General features: G+C 47.2%; 1 protein-coding gene and 1 long non-coding RNA gene across 4 annotated transcripts in view; one reads left to right on the top strand and one right to left on the bottom strand.

Moving 5' to 3' along the window:
• Positions 1 to 23,116, top strand: part of Gnao1 (G protein subunit alpha o1) — a 151,943-nt gene that overhangs the window by 101,287 nt on the left and 27,540 nt on the right. The window lies entirely within an intron of this gene.
• On the bottom strand, positions 1,175 to 22,271 carry LOC125358439. Its single transcript, XR_007212304.1, has 3 exons — positions 22,127 to 22,271; positions 19,698 to 19,702; positions 1,175 to 1,186 (listed from the first exon to the last, which is right to left on the bottom strand). It is a non-coding gene; the product is annotated as an uncharacterized LOC125358439 (long non-coding RNA).

Here is a 23,116-nt window from a genome sequence, read left to right as displayed (position 1 = left end):
TCAGACTGCTTCGAGCCCTTACCACAGGGCACACAGATGCTAAGGCCATGGATACTGGTTCCTAAGGGCACCTTTGCCAAGGTAGTCACCTCTCCCCAGAACCTGCAAGGCTAGCCTTCAATCAGTGATACCCTGCTGACCACAAAGCCAAGGGCAGCCACCCTGTATTTCTAGCCAAAGCACCTTGCTACTCAGATCCATTTGGAAGATGGGACAAACCTGTGATAGTGAATCCAGAGTTTTAGGCTCCACGCTGAAACTCCTGGGTTCCACATCAGGTCTGGCCATTTACCCATGTTATAGCAAATAAAGAGATGATAATGGTGAAGAATAGAGAACAGAGATTTATTAAATGGCATAGACAGTCTTCATGGAAAGACCGTACTTCACATCTTCAACTGTCTTCAGTGGACAGACATGAGCTTTAGATCCAAATAGACAAAGAATTAGGACTTTGAGCAAAAGGTATAGATAGTTTAACAGTTCTAGTCACAGATATGACCTAGTTGGTCCTTACCTCACTTCTGGTTCTCAGAGAGTTCCAGAGGAGTTGTTAACACTTGTCATCACTTGAGGGGAGCAATCTGGTTCCCCTGAGATGACCACTTCTGCTCCAACGTACAGCCTCATCATTATAGGTAATTGCTCTCATTTGAGGTGGGGGGGGGTATATCCTGTAAAACTCTGCTGTTCCTTAGAGGTATTTTCAGGCCCTTGTCATAAAGATGTTATTGGTAAGTCATATTCTTCCTTCATTTGGCGATGACCTAAAAGTGAATGGCTTAGAACAAGGATAGATATAGAAATGGAGACAATATGGCAAGATTTTCTTCGACTTTTAGTTATTCATGGACCCAAGTAAGGAGTCAGTCCTACTCAGCAGAAGTGGTTTAAATACCTGCTACAATGGGAACAAGCTAGACCTGCAGATCGGAGTGTGAGCTGGTTCTAAGGATTGCTTCTAGGAATGAGATGAGAGGATCTCAGTTCTCTAGAAGTGGCAGCCATCCTAGACTCCATCCTACAAGATGCACATTATCTAAAACACTTAAAAGTATCTCCTACATACCTAAAACTACCCAATTATAGTTTTTGTGGGTTTGGGGGGGTTGTTTGTTTGTTTTTGCTAGTCCTGGGGCTTGGACTCGGGGCCTGAATACTGTCCCTGGCTTCTATTTGCCCAAAGCTAGCACTCTACCACTTGAGCCACAGCGCCATTTCTGGCTTTTTCTGTTTATTTGGTGCTGAGGAATCAAATCCAGGGCTTTATGTATACAAGGCAAGCACTCTACCACTAGGCCATATTCCCAGCCCCAGTTTTTGTGTTTTTAAGGCCCATGAGTTCTCTGTATCCAGGAAGAGATTTAAAGCCAGGCCCAAATGTGACCTCTCAAACCAGGAAACATTCTCAGCTCTAATATCTGTGTGGCACTCCACACATCAGAAAGCATTTGCCCTCTGCGCTGCCCCTCATTTGCACAGGCTCACAAGCCAGCAACACCTTGACCTCCAGTAAAGAAAAGACGCTGTGGCTCAGAGGTCATCCATTGCCTAGCTGGTGAGTGCAGATTCTGGATGTGGACCTGGGTTTCTAAATCTAGACCCCCACAGTCTCTAGTCTCACTGCGTTGGACACAGCACAGAGCACTTGCTTAGTTTGATTGGCTTGTTTGCTTGTATGTTTGTTTGTTTTTACAAGGTAGGAATTTTGATAAGGTTTGAATTTGGCTGGATTTTTTTAATGAAACTGTAAAGCTTCCTGGTGGAGTTGTAATTAGAAAATGCTGTGTTAGTCAGCAGGGCAGAATTGAAAAATAACCAGGCAGTGCTGGATGGAGGGCTTTTCTCCTCCTTAGAAATCCTAGTTTTTGACACTCTGGAAGAGAGAGAGTTGGGAAGTGGGGGAGAGTGTGTGGCCAGACTGGGCTGGGGGTGGAGGGGGGTTATATTCCCTTCTTTATCTAGAGTTAGACAACAACAAAATTGTTGATGGTGTAAAATGCTGAGGTGGGGACTAAACAGAAGTAAAAAGGGACCAAGGTGGAGTCAGGCTGTTGGCAAGAAAGAGCCTAGAAGGTCACATGGGGGACATCCCTGCAGAGACCCCAGCGTCACCCCTCCAGCTTACCCTTACCTGTGGCCCTGATGACAGCAAGGACAGTTCCAAGTCCTGTGTGCTGGGCACATATATACTACACTCTGTGCCAGACATTCTATTTCTTCTGCACCCCAACTAGCAGGCTTTATTTTAATAGAGACATTCTCATTTTTATATGAATTCAAAAAAATAAAAATAAATCCTGTCTACCTAACAGTTGTACAGATATTACACTAAAGCTTTAGCTTTTAACTTTGTGTTGTTGTTCCAGTACAGTGGTTTGAATTCTCGCTCTGCTGTTTTTGTCCTTGGCTAGCACTCTACCACTTGAGCCAGGCCTTCAGTTCGACATTTTTTCTGCTCAGTAGGAGATAGAATCTCCCAGTTTTTCATGCTCTGGCTGGCTTCAAATCTCAGTCCTCAGATCTCAATCTCCTAAGAAGCTAGGATTACAAGTATGAGGCACAGGCACCTAGATTGTTTTAACTAAAAAAAAAAAAGGAAACTTGAGTTCAATAAATGGGACACATTAAAAATGTAAATGCAGGAGTATCACTCAGATTAGGCGAAAGTATAAAGACAGGAGAAAAAGGATTGAAGGTTCAGGAAACCTATATGGTAAGGAAACGGAGGCTCAGAAAGCAAAATGACTTCCTCACAGTCACACAGCTGATTTTCCAGAGCCAGCACCTGCCTCCAAAGGCAAGGCTCGGGGCCTGCAACCCAGGTACGCCTTCTCAGCTTCTCTCTCCAGGTAAAGCCCTCAACTCTGGCATCATGTTATCTGTTCTCCTTGGGCCTGTACTGAAGAAGAAAAGCTTTTCTTGCTCCTTCCTGAAGCGCTCATGGGGGGGGGAGGGCGAACCCATTTTGGGCAGTAGTGCCCAGGGGCCTGCTTCCACTGATCTGCTATGCAGAATTGTCTCAAATAAAAGCCCTTTCAGAAGAGCCTGGTGTGATGCTGCATGTGACTGTCAGAGCTGTGATTGCCAAGGGTACACTGGGCTGCCTGCCCCTGCCCCCAGCTCCACCCGAAGGGCCTCTACTTCTCTGTCCTTTCTCTTTGTCTCTCCAGCCCTTCCTTCTTTCCTTTCTTTCTGTTTCTGAACCACTTTTTCCAATAAGATGTTGACTCAATATATCAAATAACTGAATGGTTCTGAGAGCTGAAGCCTCAGAGCTGGAAGCACACTTAGCCTGTGCAGGCCAAGGTTTCAGAACATTATTAAATTTGCATGGGCAGCTCACAGAGGAGCCACTTCCACAGTGGAGGATGGGGAAATGGCATCTTCAACGAGTTGGAAATCGTTACACAAGCATCTCGGCCAGGTTTATGAGCCCACTGGGAGAAATCAGCACAGTTTACCTGGGGGCCTAGAGGGCAGCATTGACCCAAGTGATCAAAGCCGTTTGTAGCTTAGAATCCCTTTAGATACCTGCATTTTATAAGTGGTCAGGGCAAGCAGTCCTAACCTGGGATTGTGATACCACAAGCCCAGAAGTGAAAGGTGGGTGGGTGGGTGTGTGCATGTGTGTGCCCAAGCATAGCTGCATGTGTAGTTCCTGCATATGGTTGTGTGTACGTGTGTGTGACTGTGCCTTATCTCCTCGGAGAGAAGTTCATGCTTTCATCACATCCCAAAGAGGCCTCTCTAATCCCAAAGGGGTTAAAGACCTACTGGGTCTGGGCATGTAAGCTGCCAGCTGAGGCCTCCAAGAAAAGTAATTCTCACGTAACCCAAAGCACCAGATAGTGGTCATAACATACAGAGCTTTCATTAAAGGGTGTCTACTCTTAAGTCACCCTTGGCCTTTTACAGGGTGGCACAAAAACAGCCAGCACCCTCTGACTACTTAACAGGCCCCAGGTCCTGTATTCGATGGCTTGTCATTCCTTTACCATCCTAAGGCCCTCCAAAGTTTGGTTGTTTAAAATTGGGGTCTTGCAGTTTAGGAAGATTGCACAGTTGGCAGCAGTCAGAATTAAAATCCAGTGTCACTCACCTCCAGCTTCCTCACTGGGCAGAATACTTGCTCTCCAGACCGTATGCTGCTTGTGTTGGTTCTTGCTTAGCTTATCCCAGAGAAGCAATATGAAGACTTTTAGCTGAGCAAGGTGGTATGCTCCCACAGCGCCTGCTACTTGGGAGACTGAGGCAGGTGAAGAGTTCAAGGCCAGCCTGGACAGTAGATCAAGAAAGCATTCTCATACGTGTACACATGTACACAAACATACACAAACACTTTTTAAAATATGAGTTTTATACAAATATCTGAAAATCAGACTCCTGTTCTGCTGTGGCTGGAGCACTTGACAGAGTTTTGGTGGGTCTTGATGGTACCTGGGTTTTCCTGGGGCCTTGGGGCTGCTGCCATTTGAACTACCAACACCCACAAATATTGATAAGCCATGTGATGCACCTCAGTACGTATTTCATGATGGCTTTGATTTACTCGAGAATGGGATGAGGGATTGGAAAGGTCTTGGCTCAAACCCTAGCTTCCAGCTCTGTGCCTTTGGACCTCTCCCCTGCTGAGAATTGAATGACCAGGTATAAAGAGGTACAAGATAGTGTTTTCTTGGTTGATAATCTAAATACTTGTCACAGAAGCTGATGATGTTTTTTATATTATTTTGGTATATGTATGTATGGTAGGAGATTGGATTTTTAATTTAGGGGTTGTGCTTTCTAGTTTTGGTGAATTGTTTTTAACCAGATCCTGGCTTGTGCTTTATTATACTTTCCTTCCAATTCTTGGTTGAGAGGTTCAGCTGTGGAGTTCTTGATGTAGGTAATTAGTAAACTGTTATAGCCTACTTTTACTAGGAGGCATCCGGCATTCCTAGCACTTGACTACACAAATTATTTTAGACTCCTAATAGTGCCAAAAGGTATGCATTAGTCCCATCCCACTTCACAGATGAAGATACTGAAATCTGAGAGGATACCAAGCCTGGTTCCCAAAAACAGGTACTTCTCTCAGTGCTACTGATTGATATACAGGTGTGGGCAGGGAGCTCTGGGGCCCTGAGTGCCCCAAGCCTCAGGTCCTATCCTAGGTCCTTCCATGGAGACATCAGGCAGCAGCACCTGTGTCTGGTCTCACAGGGTGTGAACAGCCCCTACAGTGTGTAGCTCACACCATTTCCATCTGTCCTTCTTAGGGCTGTATTCCATTCTCCCAAGTCCAGGACATTTGGTAGTTCAAACTGTGACCTCTCCGTCAGAGGTTTATACTACCACCCACCAAGCCCCAGTGTCTTGGCTAGCCCAAGTTTGCTCCCATTCCTGTCCTTGCTAAGAACCACTAGCTAAACCACCAGTGTCCCAGAAACCCAAAGCTAGGCACCTCTTCTCTGTGCTTCAACAAGCTTCCCAACTTGTGTGATGAAGGAGAACAGGCATCACTGTTTCTAACAATGGAAGGCCTCTTCCAACCCAGATGTTCTCTAAAACTCCATCCTCCTGCTCGCTCTCTGTGGACAGCAGCAGCTTCCCCATTGTCCTGTCTAGGCTGCATTGCCAGCTCCTCCACTCGCCTGGCTGCACACAGCAGTCAGCATGTGCTTTTAAAACTTCCATCCTTTAAAGCTTTCCATATCTTCTTACCACACTTGGGGAAAAAAGCCAAACATCTTTCTGTGGCCAATAGTGCCAGCTTTGGGGTCATGCACGGCTGCAACTCAGAACGTGTTTGTACATGGCCTGCTCTCTACCAGCTGTTAGGACCCATTACCCACTCCTGATATCCTCACCCCACCTGTGTCCTCAGCCTTATATTTATGGCTTACCCTGACATTTCCCTTTTCTTACATGTTCCAAATTATTAAAAACAGCTGCTTTATAATTAATTGAATGATTCATGGAAAAACATTTTTTTCTGTCTATAAATAATTCCACCTGAATGCCACAGCCAGCACACACCCCATATGTGCCGTCTCTCTCCCCAGCCTGGACTCAGATGTGTGCAAGCTGCCTCTGGGACTGCATGAGAACCTTTGAGGCCAGTCAGGGAGGCATCAGTGGAGAAGGATGTTAGCCATCCATGCTAATTCAGGGACAGCTTCCCTTGATTGCACTCTGCCTTGAATGTGCCCAGCTCTGTACTCACCCCAGGAGTGGGGTGGCATGCATCAGACCTTCAGCCTTCAGTCTTGTTTTCAGGACTTAAACACCAAAATACCAGTTGGTGTGATTCAGAGTCCATTGTGGAATTCAGAGGAGAGCCAGGTGTGGAGGGGAAGGGAGGTACTGCTAAAGCAGAGACTCTCCATCAGCACACCCCATGACACAGGTGGGCTCGGGGAATCACACCCCTCCATTGACTAGAAAGGGCTCTACAAATGCCATTATTTTCTGTGGAATAGACCTGACTTAGCGAAGATTGATTGAGAAACCATTCTAGAAGGGCTGCGGCTTCAGCTGGCATCTTGATGTTGAGTGAAGCCTTGGGTGCAGTTTTGTGCTCCAGAGTGGAAGGACCCTTCTGACACAGGACATTTGAAGTACTTGCACCTTGCTGCTTGGGGCACAAAGTGAGATTGACAGTGACCTCAGCAAATCTTCAAGATAACCCCATGCAAAGAGTAGCTTGGGCTCCCGCTGGCCTTGTAACCCTGGCTCTCACTGTTTGTGAGCCACATCACTGAACCTGGCCTGAGAGGCCTCTGGGCATAGCCAGTGCCCCAGGCAACCACTACCAAGCCACTTGACTGGAACTGGCCCTCAAGTAGAAGCCATTTTCCATCTCTGATCTATCCTGTACAGCTCCTTCCTTCAGAGAACCTGGCCAAAAAGAAGTTGTTAAAGTTTGCTCTATAGTCAATAGAGGTAGAACACCTCTCTTGCACCCCAAGTTTTCTAACCTCTACTTTCAATGCTTTTGGATCTTCCTTACAAAGTTCACTCAAAAATGTTTGCTGGGCATCTATTATGTACGTGGTTTGTTGGTAGATCCTGACTATAAGAAGGATCCTAGCATAGGAGCCCAGAGGGAGAGCCTATAAACACAAACACCAAAGGGGAGCAGAGAGCAACAGCTGGTGACACTCTCATCAGACAGCAGAGATCCTGCAGCCCCACTTCACTGATCCCCTTGTCTCTGATTACCTGGATTCTCAGCAGCTTTGGCTCAGCTTGGGTGTTCAAGTCCTTCACTGCTTGCTGAAGTCCCTGTCCCAAATCCCAATCTTATCTCTAGTACTGATCAAGACCTAAGGCCATCCTGGCAGGCAGACTGCAGATTCCTCTTCCAGCTAGTACTTGTAAAATGTGGTTTACCATTCACTCATTGGGTCCAGAAGACACTGTCTGCCCATGAAAATTGTTCCCCTGTTCAAAACAAGGGATATATCCAATATACTGAATTTAACATCACATTTTAATTTGGGGAGGAGCTGGCATGGTGCCTAAAGAGATAAGGGGTTCATGTAGACATAATTTCACAATTGGGCTCAAAGGTAACTTTGTAAGTTCCATTTTATGTAAGAGTTGGGCAGAGTGATTTGAGACAAGGACAGCCCAGGCTATCCTGGAATTTGAGACTCTCTAATCTTAACTTCTCCAGTGATGAGATTACAGGGTGTACCACCATACCTTCTCTAGTTTCCCATTCATGTACTTTCTTTTCAGTTGCAGTATTCCAAACCAGACAACTAGTTAGGAAAAATACTTAAAGGGTTTGAAATTAAGACAGAGAAATGAATGCCTCTACCCCTGCAGACAACCCTGGATTATGCATGACTCAGTCTCGTGCTGTCCTGACCACCACTGCCACTGTCCCTGACAGAGCTGGTGACCTTGCCTGCACCAGACATTTGGGCTCCACCTTTGTGGTTATGCCACTATGCACTTTACAGGCAGGTGTCAAGGGAGGGCCCTGCCACATATGCTGGGCCACAATGCACACTTTTTTCTAGGAACTCAGAAGGCATAGGATAGGCCGGGTTAACTGTCCTGTCTGTGATATTCTGGCTCCCCTCATGGCCAGTCTGCCACATAACCAAGCTCCCCTAGATTTCCTGTTGCAGTGAGCAGAGGCCTTGAGAATGAGGTCTGGGTGGTCCTCCCTTTGCTTCCTAACCCTCCCTCCCTTCAGCTCACCCTGGCACTGCTGGGCCTTCTAAGGAGATGGCATCTGGCACTCATCTTGGCCTATGGCCTGGAATGCATTCATTCCACAAGTAGCACCCTGTAACTGAACAAAATAGTCAAGATGTGAGCTCTGTCTTCACTGAGCTCACCATCTCCCTGGGAGGAGAAACAGTGAACAAAAAAAGAAACCTGTCTAATTATACATGGTCATAGGTACCATTAGAGAAAAACACTTGGGGTAAGAATAACAGAAATGTTTGCTTTAGATTACAGGGATGGGTTGTAGAAAAGCCTTTTCTTGTTTTGGGGTTGTTTTTTTTCTTTTAGATTGAGATAGGAAAAATAAGAAGGAACCAATCATATAGACAGGAAGTGTAGGAGGAGCCAGGGCAAAGGCCCTGAGCATCATCTGGGGCCTAGATTGGGAACTGAGATTGGTATGTGTGTGCAGAGCCTAGAAAGGAGCCGCATGGCTGAATGGTGAGAAAAAGAGTAGCTCTGTGTAAACCCAGGAGAGGCCGGACCCAGACCCTACACAGCCTTTAGGTAGAGTTCAGGGTGATGAAGAGAACAACTTTGGGAGCCTACATTAGTCTGCTAGGGCTGCCTGAACAAAGTGTTACCAACTGTGTAGCTTAAACAACAGGAATGTATTTTCTTGTACTTGTGGAAACCGTAAGTCTAATATCAAGATGGCAGCAGGGCTGGTGTCTCCTGAGACTTCCCTTCTAGAATGTGATGGCTATCTTCTCCCTGTGTTTTCATATAATCTTCCCTTTATATGAATCTGTGTCCTGATTTCATTGTGAAAGGATCCTAGTTCGTATTGGACCCTGATGACTTCATTTCACCTTAATCACTTCTTTAAAGACTTTGTCTCTGAATACTATCACATTCTGTGGTACTGGGGTTTAGATAGGTACAACAGCATAGGAACTTCAGAGGAACATAAACTAAACAATAACAGGGACCTTCTCTGACATACTCGTTGAGGGTCAAATGAAGTTGGGGATCAACATCTCCAAAAGGACTCAGGCCAGAGAGATCCATGCTAAAGCTACTTGTTCCCTTATTGTTGAAAGGGTAAGTAAATAAGTGGCAAGCGTAGTGAGGACAAGGAGTGGACTGGGGAAAGGACAGGACATCTGGACAGCCCAGCCCAGCTTCTTCAGGCTTTTCTCACAAGCCCTAGCATAGCCTCTCAGCAAAAGGCAGGTCCAGAAAATGTATGAATGAAATGAAGTGACCTTCACAGCCAAGCTTCTTGGCCTCTTCTTGCCTCTCCAGCCTTCAGAAGCAGAGATGATCTGCCCCAACTGTTGATCCACAGTCTAGTCCTCCACCCTAGGCAGAGGATAAAACTAAATATAAGTAGGGAGAGGTCGTAGGGAAATTCAGAAGACATGAAGCCAGGCTCTACCTAATTAAGATGACATTTTAAGAGAGGTTGGGGAGGGGAAACTGGGAGAGAATTGGGTGGCATTTTAAATTGCAAACTGATTATACTGGTTCTCTGAGCAAAATTCCCAATTGAAACAGAAAGCAGGACTTTAAAGGCACTGCCTACCACTGGCCAGGCAAGAGAGTGAAAAGAGCAGCATGCCTTCTTCCCCCACCCCCATCTTGGCACAATGTGGACTGTCAGCTGGGCAAAGGCTAGGGACCACAGGGGAGCTGAAGTCCTTGGAGCCTGCTGAGCCTTCACTGGGATCAATGGAACCACTCTTGGGAGGAGAACCTTGTCCTTGGAGGGCTAAGATCCAGCTTTAGTCCAGCATAGGCCACCTTGAGATCATTCTCTGGACACAGCTCTTACCTGGACTGATCCCTGGGCATGTCTGCACCCTGGCCTCTCCCTGCTTAGGGGGTGGGCACTCCCTCCAAAGAACTTCCTTTTTTCCAGCTCCCAAGGCTCACCAGATAGAGAAGGCCTGTCCTCCCCTTCCATAATTCTGAGAGGGACTGCCTAGTGCCTTTTGGTATGGAGGTAGAGAGGGAAGCCAGCCAGCCCAGGAAGATGACCATAATTGTTCTTCATACTACTGACACTGATCAGCACATGTGCACACACATACACACACGCACACACACACACACACACACATACACACACACAGTGATGCATGTCAATCTAGAGAGCTCACTCCCCAGGTCCTGGATCCCCACCACCACCTGGGAGGAATACATGGTACAGAGAACACTGCTGTTTACAGTGGAGGAAACCAAGCCACACAGTGGCAGTGACTCACCCAGATCTTATGAGGCCAGATTATGGCATTTTCCACAAACCGCATATCCTTACTCTCCCCCTACTTTCAACATTTCCACATGACTTTACCTACCCATGTGGCTCCTAATCAACCACTGAGGCATCTGGCCGAGCTTCCCTTCATTCACCATACTGTCTTACCCCATCTCAGCAGAAGTCTCCATCATGCACAAGGCCCTGGATCAAGCCACATCAATATGTATACTCATAAACTTAGTGGTTATACCATAAATTTCCATTCATTTGAAAATAATTTTAAGCAAAATAAGGAAATAAAAGATACTGAGTGAATTTTATTCATGGTATACAACAGCAGGAATTTAACAATCATTTACTGAGTGCCTACTAAGCGCCACAATGTTCTGTGGTAGTAGGTAGCAGGTAGTAGGTAGTAGGTAGTGAGTAGCTGAAGCTTGGGCATGGCTCCTCTTTTGGAGGGGCGAGTAGATGGCATAGCATAAAATTCTTTAAGACTCTAGGAAACTTACCTGTATGTATTCCTCACCAGCTTACAATCTTTGAGAGGACTGTTACTTGATGAGGCAGTGGAAGACAGACCATACCTTTATCTATGGCTACACAGAGGCCAGATGTCATACAGGAAACAGGAGAGATAGGCCAGTAGCAGGATATGTTAGTATAGGTACCACTAGCTGCTATAACAAAAAACTCACAAATGTCTTCTGGTTCAATAGCAAGTAGAAAATTATTCCTTGCTCATTTAATCCAGTGTAGGGGCTCTTGATAGATGGATGGGTCTCTTCTACATAGTGACTCGTGGACAACTAATTTCTTCTGTCTTTTGCTATACACTACTCCCTAGGGATTTATCATCAAATAAAAAAGTTTAGTGTGATGAATAAAAATAACTTATGTCCCCAGATTTGGCCCAGAAGCCGCACACTTTATACTGACATTTCCTGAACATCAACCTCGTTAAAGGGCAGTGGTTGGCTTGCAGAAGAGCTCTCAGTGTAGGGGCCCGGCAAGGGCTGAAACCCAGTGGCCTTCCCCTGCTGAGTCACATAATCTGGAGGAAGGAACCCTTTATCCAGCAAAGGTGCCCCATGGCTGCTTGGGAAAGGGGTGGCAGGGACAGAGAGGATGAGACACTGGAGAGGAATGGAACCTGAGCTAGGTAGCACTTGTAGCCCTACAATTAGCCAAGGTACACCCCAAAAACTGGGAAAAGAACCAACCCATTGCTGCCCTTGGCTTTCATTTCAGGAGCCTGAGAAGAGGACAGAGGCTCCACCACCACCCTTACCTGCCATATCTCAGCCCGAACACATTCACTCAGTCAGTGGAAGATGATGGCAGAGGCTAGGTGGAAAGGGAGGGGGGGCCCCCTAGAAAGCTCTCAACATCCAGACTGAACCAGTTCCCATCCACCCACCCCTGAGCTGGCTTCAGGTCCTGTAGCATGCAGCCTGTCCCTCCCCTGCCCCTGTGTGACACTAACACTGCAGACAGGTGCCCCTGGAAGCTGGCATGCAGCCCCAGACCCTGTGCCTTCTGCCCCTTACCCCACCCTGGGAAGTCCTCTGGGACCTCTTTATCTGGCCCAGCTGGTGCCCAGCCAGAGGCACTACTCTGCCTTGACTGTGTTTTAGTTGATGGGAATATTCGTCACCTTGTTTTTTACACCTGTCGCCACCCCACCTGCTTCATGTAAACACTGCCGGCATAAACACACTAACGCTGGATCCCCAGGGTGGGGCATCAGCCATGCCTTCTGGGAGCTCTGTTCCTTTAGGGATACTGCTGAGGAGAGCAGGTGGTGGCAGCAAGAGAGCCTCTAGGTTCCAGCCTTTCCTTCAAAGGACCTGCCCACTGGGAAATGGAGTTGACAGGCTGCACACCAGCTTGGGAAAGTGAGGTGGTCAGAGCACAGAGGGGTGCAGTCTGTGCAGTGACTGGGGGAGCTGAAGCCACAGCTCAGAGTTCAAATCCCTACCCACTGAGCAACCTCAGGCAAATCTTATAACCCACCTGCATGTTTGCATCTCTGTCTCTCTCTCTCTCTCATAGAAAGTGGAGAATATAATACCATTATCACATATTAATGTTATCACAAACATGAAAAAAGCCCACAGCAAGCACTCACCTGTTCTCTCCTAGAGCTCCTTCTTGACCAGGGTATACAATAGGCTTGTTTGCCTGTCTGCCTGTCTCCTGGATCTCAGGCTTACAGTAGACACTGAGGAAGCCACAGCATAGGTTCCCTGGCCGCCTGGGCTGGAGCTGCCTCTTCATCCCAGTCCTGACAGCCTTTCTACCTATAACCTTTTTCAAAAAGAAAAAAAATCCAGTTGAAGGGCCCTGAACCTCTCAGGGTGAAATGGGATGGTGGCCAATGAGTAGGGTCAGTGACTCCTCCCTGCCCTCAAGCCTGTGCCAGAGCCTGCAGGAGAGAGCCTAGGGCTGGTCTGGGAGCTCACCTCCCTTGTTGATAGAGGCAGAAGTTTCCAGACAGAGAGCCTGCCCAGGCCACTACTCTGCTCTCACTGTAGTTACTGTAGCTATCTTCTAGTTGGAATATCCCCATTTAGAATGCAGCACTTTCATTTACCATAGGAATATGACATTTATAAAATAAAAACAGTGTGTCTAAGAAAACCAAGTATTAGTCATCAGCTGACGTAGGACCTTTGTAGACATTTTGAAGATACTCAGGAATGATGTTGTAGAAAGAATAGTCTACTAGTTCTCAAACTTTTTGGCTGATGCTCCTAAAATTTATTGCCTACCTCAGTAGGCATCTTGTATTTGTGAGATATGCAGAAATTTTTTTTTGAGTTGTGTGCTGGTCCTGTGGCTTGAACTTGGGACTTGGGGTGCTGTCCCTGAGCTTCTTTTAGTTCAAAGCTAGCACTATACCACTTGATTCACAGCTCCATTTCCAGCTTTTTTGTTAGTTTAGCGAAGACAAGAGTTTCACAAACTTTCCTGCCCTCGCTCTCTTTGAACCTTGATTCTCAGAGTTCAGCCTCCTAACTAGTAGGATACAAGTGTGGGCCACCAGCACCCAGCTTCATGCCAGAATTTTAAAAAATAATATTTCTCCACTTAACAATAACTATGATGGTAATAATTGATGAACACAGTGGCATGTGTCTATAGTACCAGCTGCTTGGGAGACTGATGTGGGAGAATCACTTGAGCAGAGGAGTTCAAGACCAGACTAGGTATCATATCAAGAGTCCAATTCAAGGGGGCTGGGGATATAGCCTAGTGGCAAGAGTGCCTGCCTCGGATACACGAGGCCCTAGGTTCGATTCCCCAGCACCACATATACAGAAAATGGCCAGAAGCGGCGCTGTGGCTCAAGTGGCAGAGTGCTAGCCTTGAGCGGGAAGAAGCCAGGGACAGTGCTCAGGCCCTGAGTCCAAGCCCCAGGACTGGCCAAAAAAAAAAAAAAAAGAGTCCAATTCAAAAACAAAATGGGAAAGGGTGTACCAAATCAACAATGTTACTGACAAGACAATATGTTGGAAATGAACTGTACAACTTGGGGGGAGGTGGATTAGGGAAGGAGGGAAAGTGAAAGAAAAATGAGGGAAGAGGGTAACAAGTTTGACAAGAAATGTACTCATTACTTTACCTTACATATGTAACTGTAGCCCCTCTGTACATCATCTTGACAACAAATTAAATTATTTTTAATGGGCCTTTATCCAACTACTTAAAAGTAATACATGTTGGAATAAATAATGTTTTATGAAAAAATACTATATTTTACTGCAAAGAATACCATTGTCTCATATGTTTGCAAATCTCCTTAAAATCTTGCCTAATAACTCAGCTCTCATGTGTTCCTGCATTCAATTTGTTATAATATGTTGTTTTGGTTAGGGAAAAATTTGTTCCCACATAAATATATAGTTGAAGTAAGAAGGAATGTCTTACTAGCCTTTTTTGAATAGTTATTCCTTAAAACTAAACAAAACTGAATACATGGTAGTTTTTCTCTCCCCTCCCTCACCTCAGTACCGAGAATTGGACTTGTGATTGGAATTGCCTAGCAAGTACTCTACCAGTAAGCAACATTCCCATCCCCTTTTTATTTTGAGATAGGGTCTCATTGAGTTGCCCAGGCTGGCCTTGAACTTGAGATCCCTTTCCTCAGTCTCCTCAGTACCTGGGATTACAGTATGCACCACCATGTCTGGCTTTGTAGTAGATTCTCTCTTTTGTTTGGGGGGGAGGGGGCTATGGAGCTTGAACTCTGGCCTTGGCATTGTCCCTGAGCTTTTATGCTCAAGGTTAGTTCTCCACCACTTTGAGCAAAAGCACCACTTCCTGCTTTCTGGTGATTAATTGTAGACAAGACTCTTATGGACTTAACTGCCTGGGCTGGCTTTGAACTGCGGTCCTCAGATCTCAGCCTCCTGAGTAGCTAGGATTACAGACGTGAGCCACCAGGTTCTGGAAAGATAGTTGCACTGTGGACTCTGAATGTCTTCTTCTCTCAAAGTCCATTGGTCTTTTTTGTACTTAGAATGGATCTCATCCATGTATGGCTTGGCAGCATCATTTTGGTCCTTTGGAAAATACTGGTTCACCTGATTTATGCAGGTTCCAAATGTTGCCAGGATTCTACAAGTGATATCAAAATCACACATGTATAAATGTCAACACTGGTCTTATCAGAAAAACTTGTGAGTATTGGCATGTACGTGGTTGGCTAATGGTGGTAAAGTTTTCCAAAATTCTAGGTTTCCACTTAAGAGCAAGAATGTTATCGTTTGGGTAACAAATACGTCAGTTGTCTGCCTTAGCTTATTTTTTGAAAAAATGTCTCACAAAGATCCACATCTGTACTCTCATTGTCTGTCTGCCCATAGTTTAAATCAGTGTCTCGCATGAAAAGGAGCAGGACAGCTAGCACTGTGGCCCAGCAGCCAGAACCACCATTGCAGCACCCTACAGAACACGAAGGCCTATGTCTAGGGTGGCTATACATAAGTTCTTCATTTCTGCTACTTCCTCAGTAAAACCAGCATTCATTGTACCATAAATGCTTGGGATGCTACAGCATCTAGTTGTTGGGAGTATTCCCCATTGCCTTGCATCCTGCAAGGGGACCCAAGTTTTATCTCTGCTTTTGTACCATCCCTGTAGATATTCAGGTCACCAGAAAGGCAGATGACATTTTAGTACTGTTAACAGTTTTCATCTCATAGACTTCCCAGGAGGAGCCACAGAGACCTCCAGGCCCTGCCAGATTCTTTGAGAACCACCAGTCTAGCTAACACTTTTTTGTGTGTGCAGTTGGGACACTGAGAATCAAGGTCCCAAGAGCTAGTTGGAGGTGGAGTGTGGCCAGTGGCCCCAGCCTTCCACAATTCTGGAAGCAGGTGACATGCTGTTTTTCAAGCAAAAACAGCATCTACCACTTTGAGGAATGGTTCTGGAGCTGACCCTCCAGTGAAAGGGCCAGGGGACAATCTAGGGAGAGCTACCAATCAGCCAAGCCCCCACCCGCCATGTGTGTGAAGTTCAAACAGCCATCTTTTCTCTTCTGTAATGGGGTTGCAAATATCTGCCAGCTGAGGCAGCCCTAATTAAACTATTCACATCGTCACTCTGTGTTCTGAAGAGATGAAGTTGGCCATTATCACTTTTCTTTCCCTTTGACCAAGCTCTCTGTGGGTAATTTTATTCTGCCCTTGTTCATTTCTTAGAAATTCAGTCTATCCAATTTTAGCTATTTTCTCCTTTCTTAGAACAATGAGCCCAGAAGAAAGGGGCTGGAAGGTGAAAGGGCATCCTGAATTTGGAAGCTTCTGTCCTGGTCACCTTCAAGCTGATTTGTGACTGCCTAGCTCAGTGCTGGTGGCTCAGGTGTTATCTCTAGGAGGGAGGCTTGGGAGTATGACTAGCATATCTGGACCAGCTAAGGAAAATAAGGATAGCAAGCAGTGCCACATGAGGTTGTCCCAAAGGTTGACATGACATTCTCACATCATACTTAGGAACCTGAGGTAGTCAAAGGCCTTAGTGACATTTGCTGCCCACAAGGGCCCAAGACAGTCTAATTTTCTTTAATGGAAAGGAGTGGACCTCTACTCTGATGTTTGTGTCTCTGTCCTTCATGTGGGACACCTCTTCACTGGCCTACCCTCTAACCTCCCCCCAGGACCATGTGCCCGTTCTACACTGGTGAGTGTTGCTCAGGAGCTGTGGGCTGACTGCCCCCATTTACCACACCAATATGCAGCAGACAATGGGCCTGGGAAACACAGGGAGAGAGCAAGGATCCCAGGCTTCAAACTCTGGAGGTTCAGCATTTGCTCTGTGAGGCTCCACGAGGAAGAATTTGCACACCATCAGAACTCCCCACAGTGCTCAAGTTCACTCCTGTGACCAGCATCCTGGTAGGGATGCAGGTGTGTACAGGCAGAAGGGGCTGTCCTTACTTAATTTCTTAGGGTACCTCCAAGCTTCCCCATTGTCCTCATGCCCCACGGGTGGCTGGAGGTACACCTGGCACCTCCAAGGACCACTATTAAGGCCCTCAGCTTGGCCTTGAGTTAGTCCATCTGCCTTTCATCCTCACCTCCTCAAGAGTTCTCAGAGAAGACCAGTTTCTTCCCAGACTTCTAAGCACAGCCACTCTGTGACTGCCCTTCTCAGACATAGTCCCACCTCCCCATCCATATACCCGCTCTCCCTAGCCACAGATCTCACTCTGTAGCCAACCATCAAGAGCCCTTCCTGGTCTACAGTATGCACTGTGGTGAATGGTGCCTCCTTTGGGGTAGCAGGTCCAGTTCCTGCTGGCTACCTTGTCCCTGAACCCAGCCCTAAGAGGGGCTCAGCAGGCCTGTGGTGAAGCTTTGGCCCTGGGTACTTCCTCTCAATTCAGGTCAAAGGTGGGAAGCCACACAAACTTCAGGACTGCCAGTTGCTTCTGAGTGAAAGCTTCTTGATGTTGGATGTGGAAACCTGGCACAGGGCCTCAGATCACTCCAGCCACTGTCAGTCCCAGTCCTTCTCAGAAACACATAGTAAGCCGGGAAGAAGCTATTTCCCACTGGAAGGCCCCCAGGCTTCTGAAGAAGGATATAACTCTTAAGAAAGTTGGCATCAAAAGACCAGGCCTTCTCCCCTTCACAGGAGGCAGCTGGCCTAACGCAGGGAACGTTCTCTCAGGGCTTCAAATAAACCTGGATGAGTCTAGGAAGTGGAACTCCTTCTGGAGCTGGATGGAGGTCTCAGGAAACCCATGTATAACACAGCCACAGGACCCCACCAAAGCTGCATCCATGGAGCAGAGGGAGAGGAAGGGGAAGAAGCCATTCCTCTCCCCCATGTCTAGAGCACTGACTGGTAACCATGGGGAGATTCAGAGTGTTCCCTTTCAGCCAAATGTAGAAATTCATAAGGCTAAGAGTCTATTCCAATGTCTTCCACAAAGAAGGTTTTCAATGGAGTAGATGGATAGATGATGAAGGGATGAGCTGATAAGTGAGCAGATGGGTGGATGAAGAGCTCAGCTGGTAAACAGGAAGATGAATGGGCAGTACCCAGAGGAGATCAAAGAGGAATGAATGAATAATTTAAAGGATAGATAGATGCCCTGGAAGGAGAGAAAGGCAGTGGGTGGATATGGAAATAAGTGATGGATGAACCAGGTGGCTGATGAAGATGATATCATGGTGGGGATGGTGCAATTGGTGAATGCATAAAGTAAGCTGATAGGTGGGTGTCCTAGAGGTACAGGGGTGTGTAGAGGGCAGGTAGAAGGAGCTGGAGGGACCATGAGTTTGAAAGGCAAGGAAAAACAAAGTTAAGAACAGTGTCTCATCCTCAGTTCTACTGCAGGATCTTTCTGGAGAAACAGGAATGTTCCCCCATCTATAGGAAATGGTGGACCTAATGGGCCCATTGCCCCCTTGTGAACTGACAGTGCACTCAAGGCTCCGGTCTTGTTCAGAGTCCCAAAAATATGCACTCTTTTTTTTTTTTTTTTTTTTTTTTTGGCCAGTCCTGGTCCTTGGACTCAGGGCCTGAGCACTGTCCCTGGCTTCTTCTTGCTCAAGTCTAGCACTTGAGCCACAGCGCCACTTCTGGCCGTTTTCTGTATATGTGGTGCTGAGGAATCGAACCCAGGGCCTCATGTATACAAGGCAAGCACTCTTGCCACTAGGCCATATCCCCAGCCCCCAAACATATGCACTCTTGACCCTCAGCCATGAAATGCCTGTTCCAGCCCAGTTACTAGCCAAAAAGAAAAAGAAAACCTCACTAATGCCTCAAGTGCCCCTGGTGTGATGGTCCTAACATTTCTCCATCAGCTCAAAGCCACAGTTAGGGTGGCCCCCTGTGGAGATGGGATGGGATGGGCCCTTTTCCCACTGCCACCCACTGTTGTGAGCCCCATTGCCAGCTGTCTGTTTAGAGAGAATATAAGTGCTTCCTCAGATGTGAAGGCTTGGGCCTGCTAATCTGGCAGTTTCTGGATGCCCAATCTCTTCTCCTTGAGTTCTAGTCAGCAACCTGTGTTTCTGGCCTTGGTCTGGTCTCTGGTTGAATGAGTTTCTCTCCCTTTGCCTGTGCTCTCCCGCCCTCTGGTGGGAACAGAGAGAAGTGCAGCCCATGGAGCAGGGTGGGGCCGATGGAGTCTGCCTGCAGCTGGAGAATTGTGGGGTGGGGGTAGCTCTCACACTTCACTTGGCCTCCAAGATTAGAGATGGAGGAAAACTCAGCAATCCAGAGCAGCTCCTTAGATAGAAAGGGTTATTATTATAATTACTATGATTATTGTTATCAAGATTATCATGCTTTCTTGGAAAGTCTTGTACAAAGCAGGCTTATTTTATGTCAGCTTGTTGTTTGTGTCTGAGGCGTTTCATCTTTGCTCATAATAACTAACATTTGCAGAGCCCTTTCATGCTTCAGAGCTGTCACATCCTCGGCCCATCTCATCTGCACAAGCAATCGTGTGCACTGGGATTTAATGGGAGCCTCTGCTCCAAGAGGATGAGAGGTCTGTCCACAGACTCCAACCGGCAGGTGCAGGGCTAGGACCTGAACCTGACTGAAGACCCCTGTTCTTTCCCTCTGCCTCAGCCCTGCTTTATTTACCCCTTTACATCTCATCTCTTGAGAAGGCAAAGATGACTTGTGATCCTTACAAGTCCTCTGGAAAAGTCCATGCTGCTCTGAAAAGAGGATTTTGAGGACCCAAGTGTCTAGACTGCTGTTTACCCTCCCATTTTCAGTGAACACCACCTGGTCCTTCTACGCCTCTGCAGTATCTGGCATAGGAGTGGAAGACATGTAGCTAATTCCAACTTCTCTTGGCCACTGCTCCCTCTGACCCTGGGGCGTGGCACAATACAGACAGGTGTGGGCAAGGCCTTTACTCTCCAGGCCCCAAAGCTGACAACCCTTCTTCCAGATCAAGTTCTAGCTCCAAGGTCCAGGTGGCTGCCTGAAGTCAGCTCTGGAGCAGCACCGACACTGCTAGATCTATTTGGCCCCTGGCTGTCACCCGGATCTCAGTGCTGCTTCCCACACACATGCATGATCTGTCCCCAGCAGCATGTGTTCTTGTGGCAGGAAGCCCCTGGCCCATGCACCACACTCTGGGATCTGCTGTGTGCTGACAAGTGATGAGCATACTCTCCTCCACAGCAAGGACCCATGGCACCCACTGCAGGAGTCCCCAGTACTGAGTTCCCTACCCTCACCCTTCTGCATATTGGAGCAGCCCTTGGGCCCTGGCTCCCAGGCCCCTTTCCCTCCTTGCCCACCACTTTTCCCAGCCACTGAAGAATGCAGTGCACAAGACCACACAGAGCTTCTCCACAGCCTTGAGGTCTTCCAGAGTGCCTGAGTGCTGTCAGGCCACTTTAGGTTGACAAGAGCAAGAAGAGGTATGCTAGTTGTAATGAGAATGTCAGTGCTGTTTTTCAGTCATTGACCTGATTAAAAAAAGAATCCTGCAGATGACCTTACCAGCACTACCTATGCCAGCAGAAGTGCACAGATGCACCACTCAGCCAGATGTGCACAGCCCCAGCCAGAGCCCAGAGGAAGATGCCCCACATCTTCCCATGGCCATTGTCATTAAATGGCAAGTTGGCCGCTACCTCTGTGTACCAGAAACCTAAGAGGTGAGGTAAAGCAGGGCGTGCTTCTCCACTAGGTGGGACCCACACAGATGCCACCCTGGGCTCAGTGCTCTGTTTGCTCACATGACAGCCCAGTGGAGGAAATAAGAGTGTTTTCATCCCCAGTTTACAGTAAGGACACAGCCTCAGAAAAGTTAAGGCTTTTGCTCATACTAGGAGCCCAGGCTAGAGGCAGGGTCTGGGTGGCTCCCAGGTCTGTCCTACAGCCCCCAAAAGGCTGCAGAGAAGCCCACCCAGAAAGTGGAGGAAGTACAGTCTTGTTCTCTGGCATCCCTTCCAACCTTGGGACAGCAGTGGACAGAGACCCATGCCCTCCCTGGACAGACACACATGCCCTCAAACTCCTTTCCACTCTGTGTGCTAAGTACTCATGACACATCCACGCCATGCCAGTCCTACAGGAGAGAGGATGTCACTCGGGAAGAGCATACATTGTAGGCACAACACTTCAGAGGCCCACACAGTAAGGAGGAAGTGTTCTTCACACTCCATGGGTCTCCCCTCTCCCTGCTAATAGTTCTTCTCATCTTCTGACTGGGGTAGTAGGACTAAATGTTAGTCAGAGTGAACAAATATGAATTCTTTGTCTATCCCAAATTGCTCATAGGCTACCTAGGTGAACTGGCCAGACCCCGGGCCTATGTCCTCCAGAGCAAAGGGGCAGAGCATCCCCTTCCAGACCCCTCCAACTGGTTCTGGGAGAAGAGCATAGATTTTTTTTCTCCTTCAGAGAATCTGGGGTTTTGCTGCCAAGCGAGTGAAGGGTAGTAAGCTCAAGAGGCAAAGAGGGCAGCATTTCACAGACAGAGTGAGCCTGGCTCCCATCAGGTCCCTGTGATGCCCCGGAAGCCCTGCCAGGGTGGGAGCCCTCCAAGGACTTGATGGAAACGGTGGCTCCAGCAGTGTCCCTGAGTAAGCCTGATAGAGGTTAAGCCTGGGATCTACTGCTCAGGCTGCCGCAACAAGCCACCATACCCTGGGTACCTTGTAGGAGCACAAATGAATTCTTCGGGTTCTGGAGATTAAGTGCTTCACATTGCCTGGATAGCAGGTCTGAGGGCATGCCTGAGGCCATCCTCTGACCAGCAGGTAGGACAGTACCATGGGCTAGAGCAGAGAGAAAGGCTAGTACCTTGGGCCCAGTACCTCTAGCCTAGAGCCCCATTCCCCCAGGCCCTTGAAGGCAAGCAGAAAGGCAAAGGGATAGAGGTCTCCCCTGGCTATACTTATTGCTTGTTACTTTGTTATCCACAATCCTCCAGACATATTGGCAAAGCCCTTCTCCCCTCCATGCCTGGCCCTGCCTCTTTACTTGCTTTCCTTCCCTGAGCTTTGGAGTCTGAGGTGAGCACCAGTAGCCCCAGGTCTGGCCTACCACTGGACCTTGTCATAATGTCCTTGTGTCTCTTCTGTGTCTGCTATTCAGTCTCTTGATGAAGCCTTGATTGCCTTGTGGTAGCCAGCTTTCCTTGTGGCTTGGTTGGATTCAGATACTCTCTTAATATGGGAGTGTGACTACAAACAAGCACATACTAAACCTACCAGCACAAGCAAGTTTATTGTAGCATTATTTACCATAGCTAAGATATGGAACCAACTCAGATGCCTCTCAGTAGATGAATGGATCAAGAAAATGTGTTATATATACACAATAGAATTCTATGCTTCCACCAGAAAGAATGACATCACCCCATTCATAAGAAAATAGAAAGACCTGGAAAAAATTATATTAAGCAAAGCAAGCTAGACCCATTGAAATGTAGGTTGCATGGTTTCACTCATTTGTAATAACTAGAATATGTCTCTGATATTCTTAGCAGGAGATCACAGTAGCCCAATCGCTAAGTGCTTACAAGACCATATATAATGAAGTGTATCAAAATGAACTCCAAGAATTGGTAATAAGAAGTTCTTACTATGTCCTGTATGCAGTTATTTCTATGTTTTTTTTCTGTTTTAGTTTTCTATACCCATTGTCTTGTATATACATTTTTCTGATCAATGGAAGGGAAAGGAAATCACAGAAACAGCAGGACAAAGGATGAACTAATGCAACAGTGATACTCACTAGACAGTATGTTGAACTTTACAACTTGGGGAGAGGGGGAGTAAGGAGGGGAAAGCCAGAGAGGGGTAGTAGTGTTCAAAAGAAATGTACTCATTACCAATCCCACTGTTCATCACCCTTACAACAAGGAAGGAAAGAAGGAAGGAAGGAAGGAAGGAAGGACCACAAGACCAGGGTTTGTCACTGTCACCAGCATGCCTGATGTTGTTCTGTGAAACTAGCAGAGCACCACCCCTGTACAGAGCTCCAAGGCTGGACAAGAAGATGGGAGAGGAACCCTGAGCCGAGGAATGGTACCACACCAGCCCCAGCACAGGGCAGAGACACTGAAGAGAAAGGCAAGACAGGGCGCAGGTGCCCAGATGGAGCCCCTGATGTGGAATGGAGAGCTTGTTTGGGGGAAAGTGAGAGGTCTGTCCTCGCAGAGGAGAGGTTTGGACA

This window comes from Perognathus longimembris, chromosome 10 (genome assembly GCF_023159225.1).
Source record: "Perognathus longimembris pacificus isolate PPM17 chromosome 10, ASM2315922v1, whole genome shotgun sequence".
Classification (NCBI taxonomy): domain Eukaryota; kingdom Metazoa; phylum Chordata; class Mammalia; order Rodentia; family Heteromyidae; genus Perognathus; species Perognathus longimembris.
Note: the sequence above shows the minus strand (reverse complement) of the source record. Positions and strands in the feature narration are given on the sequence as shown.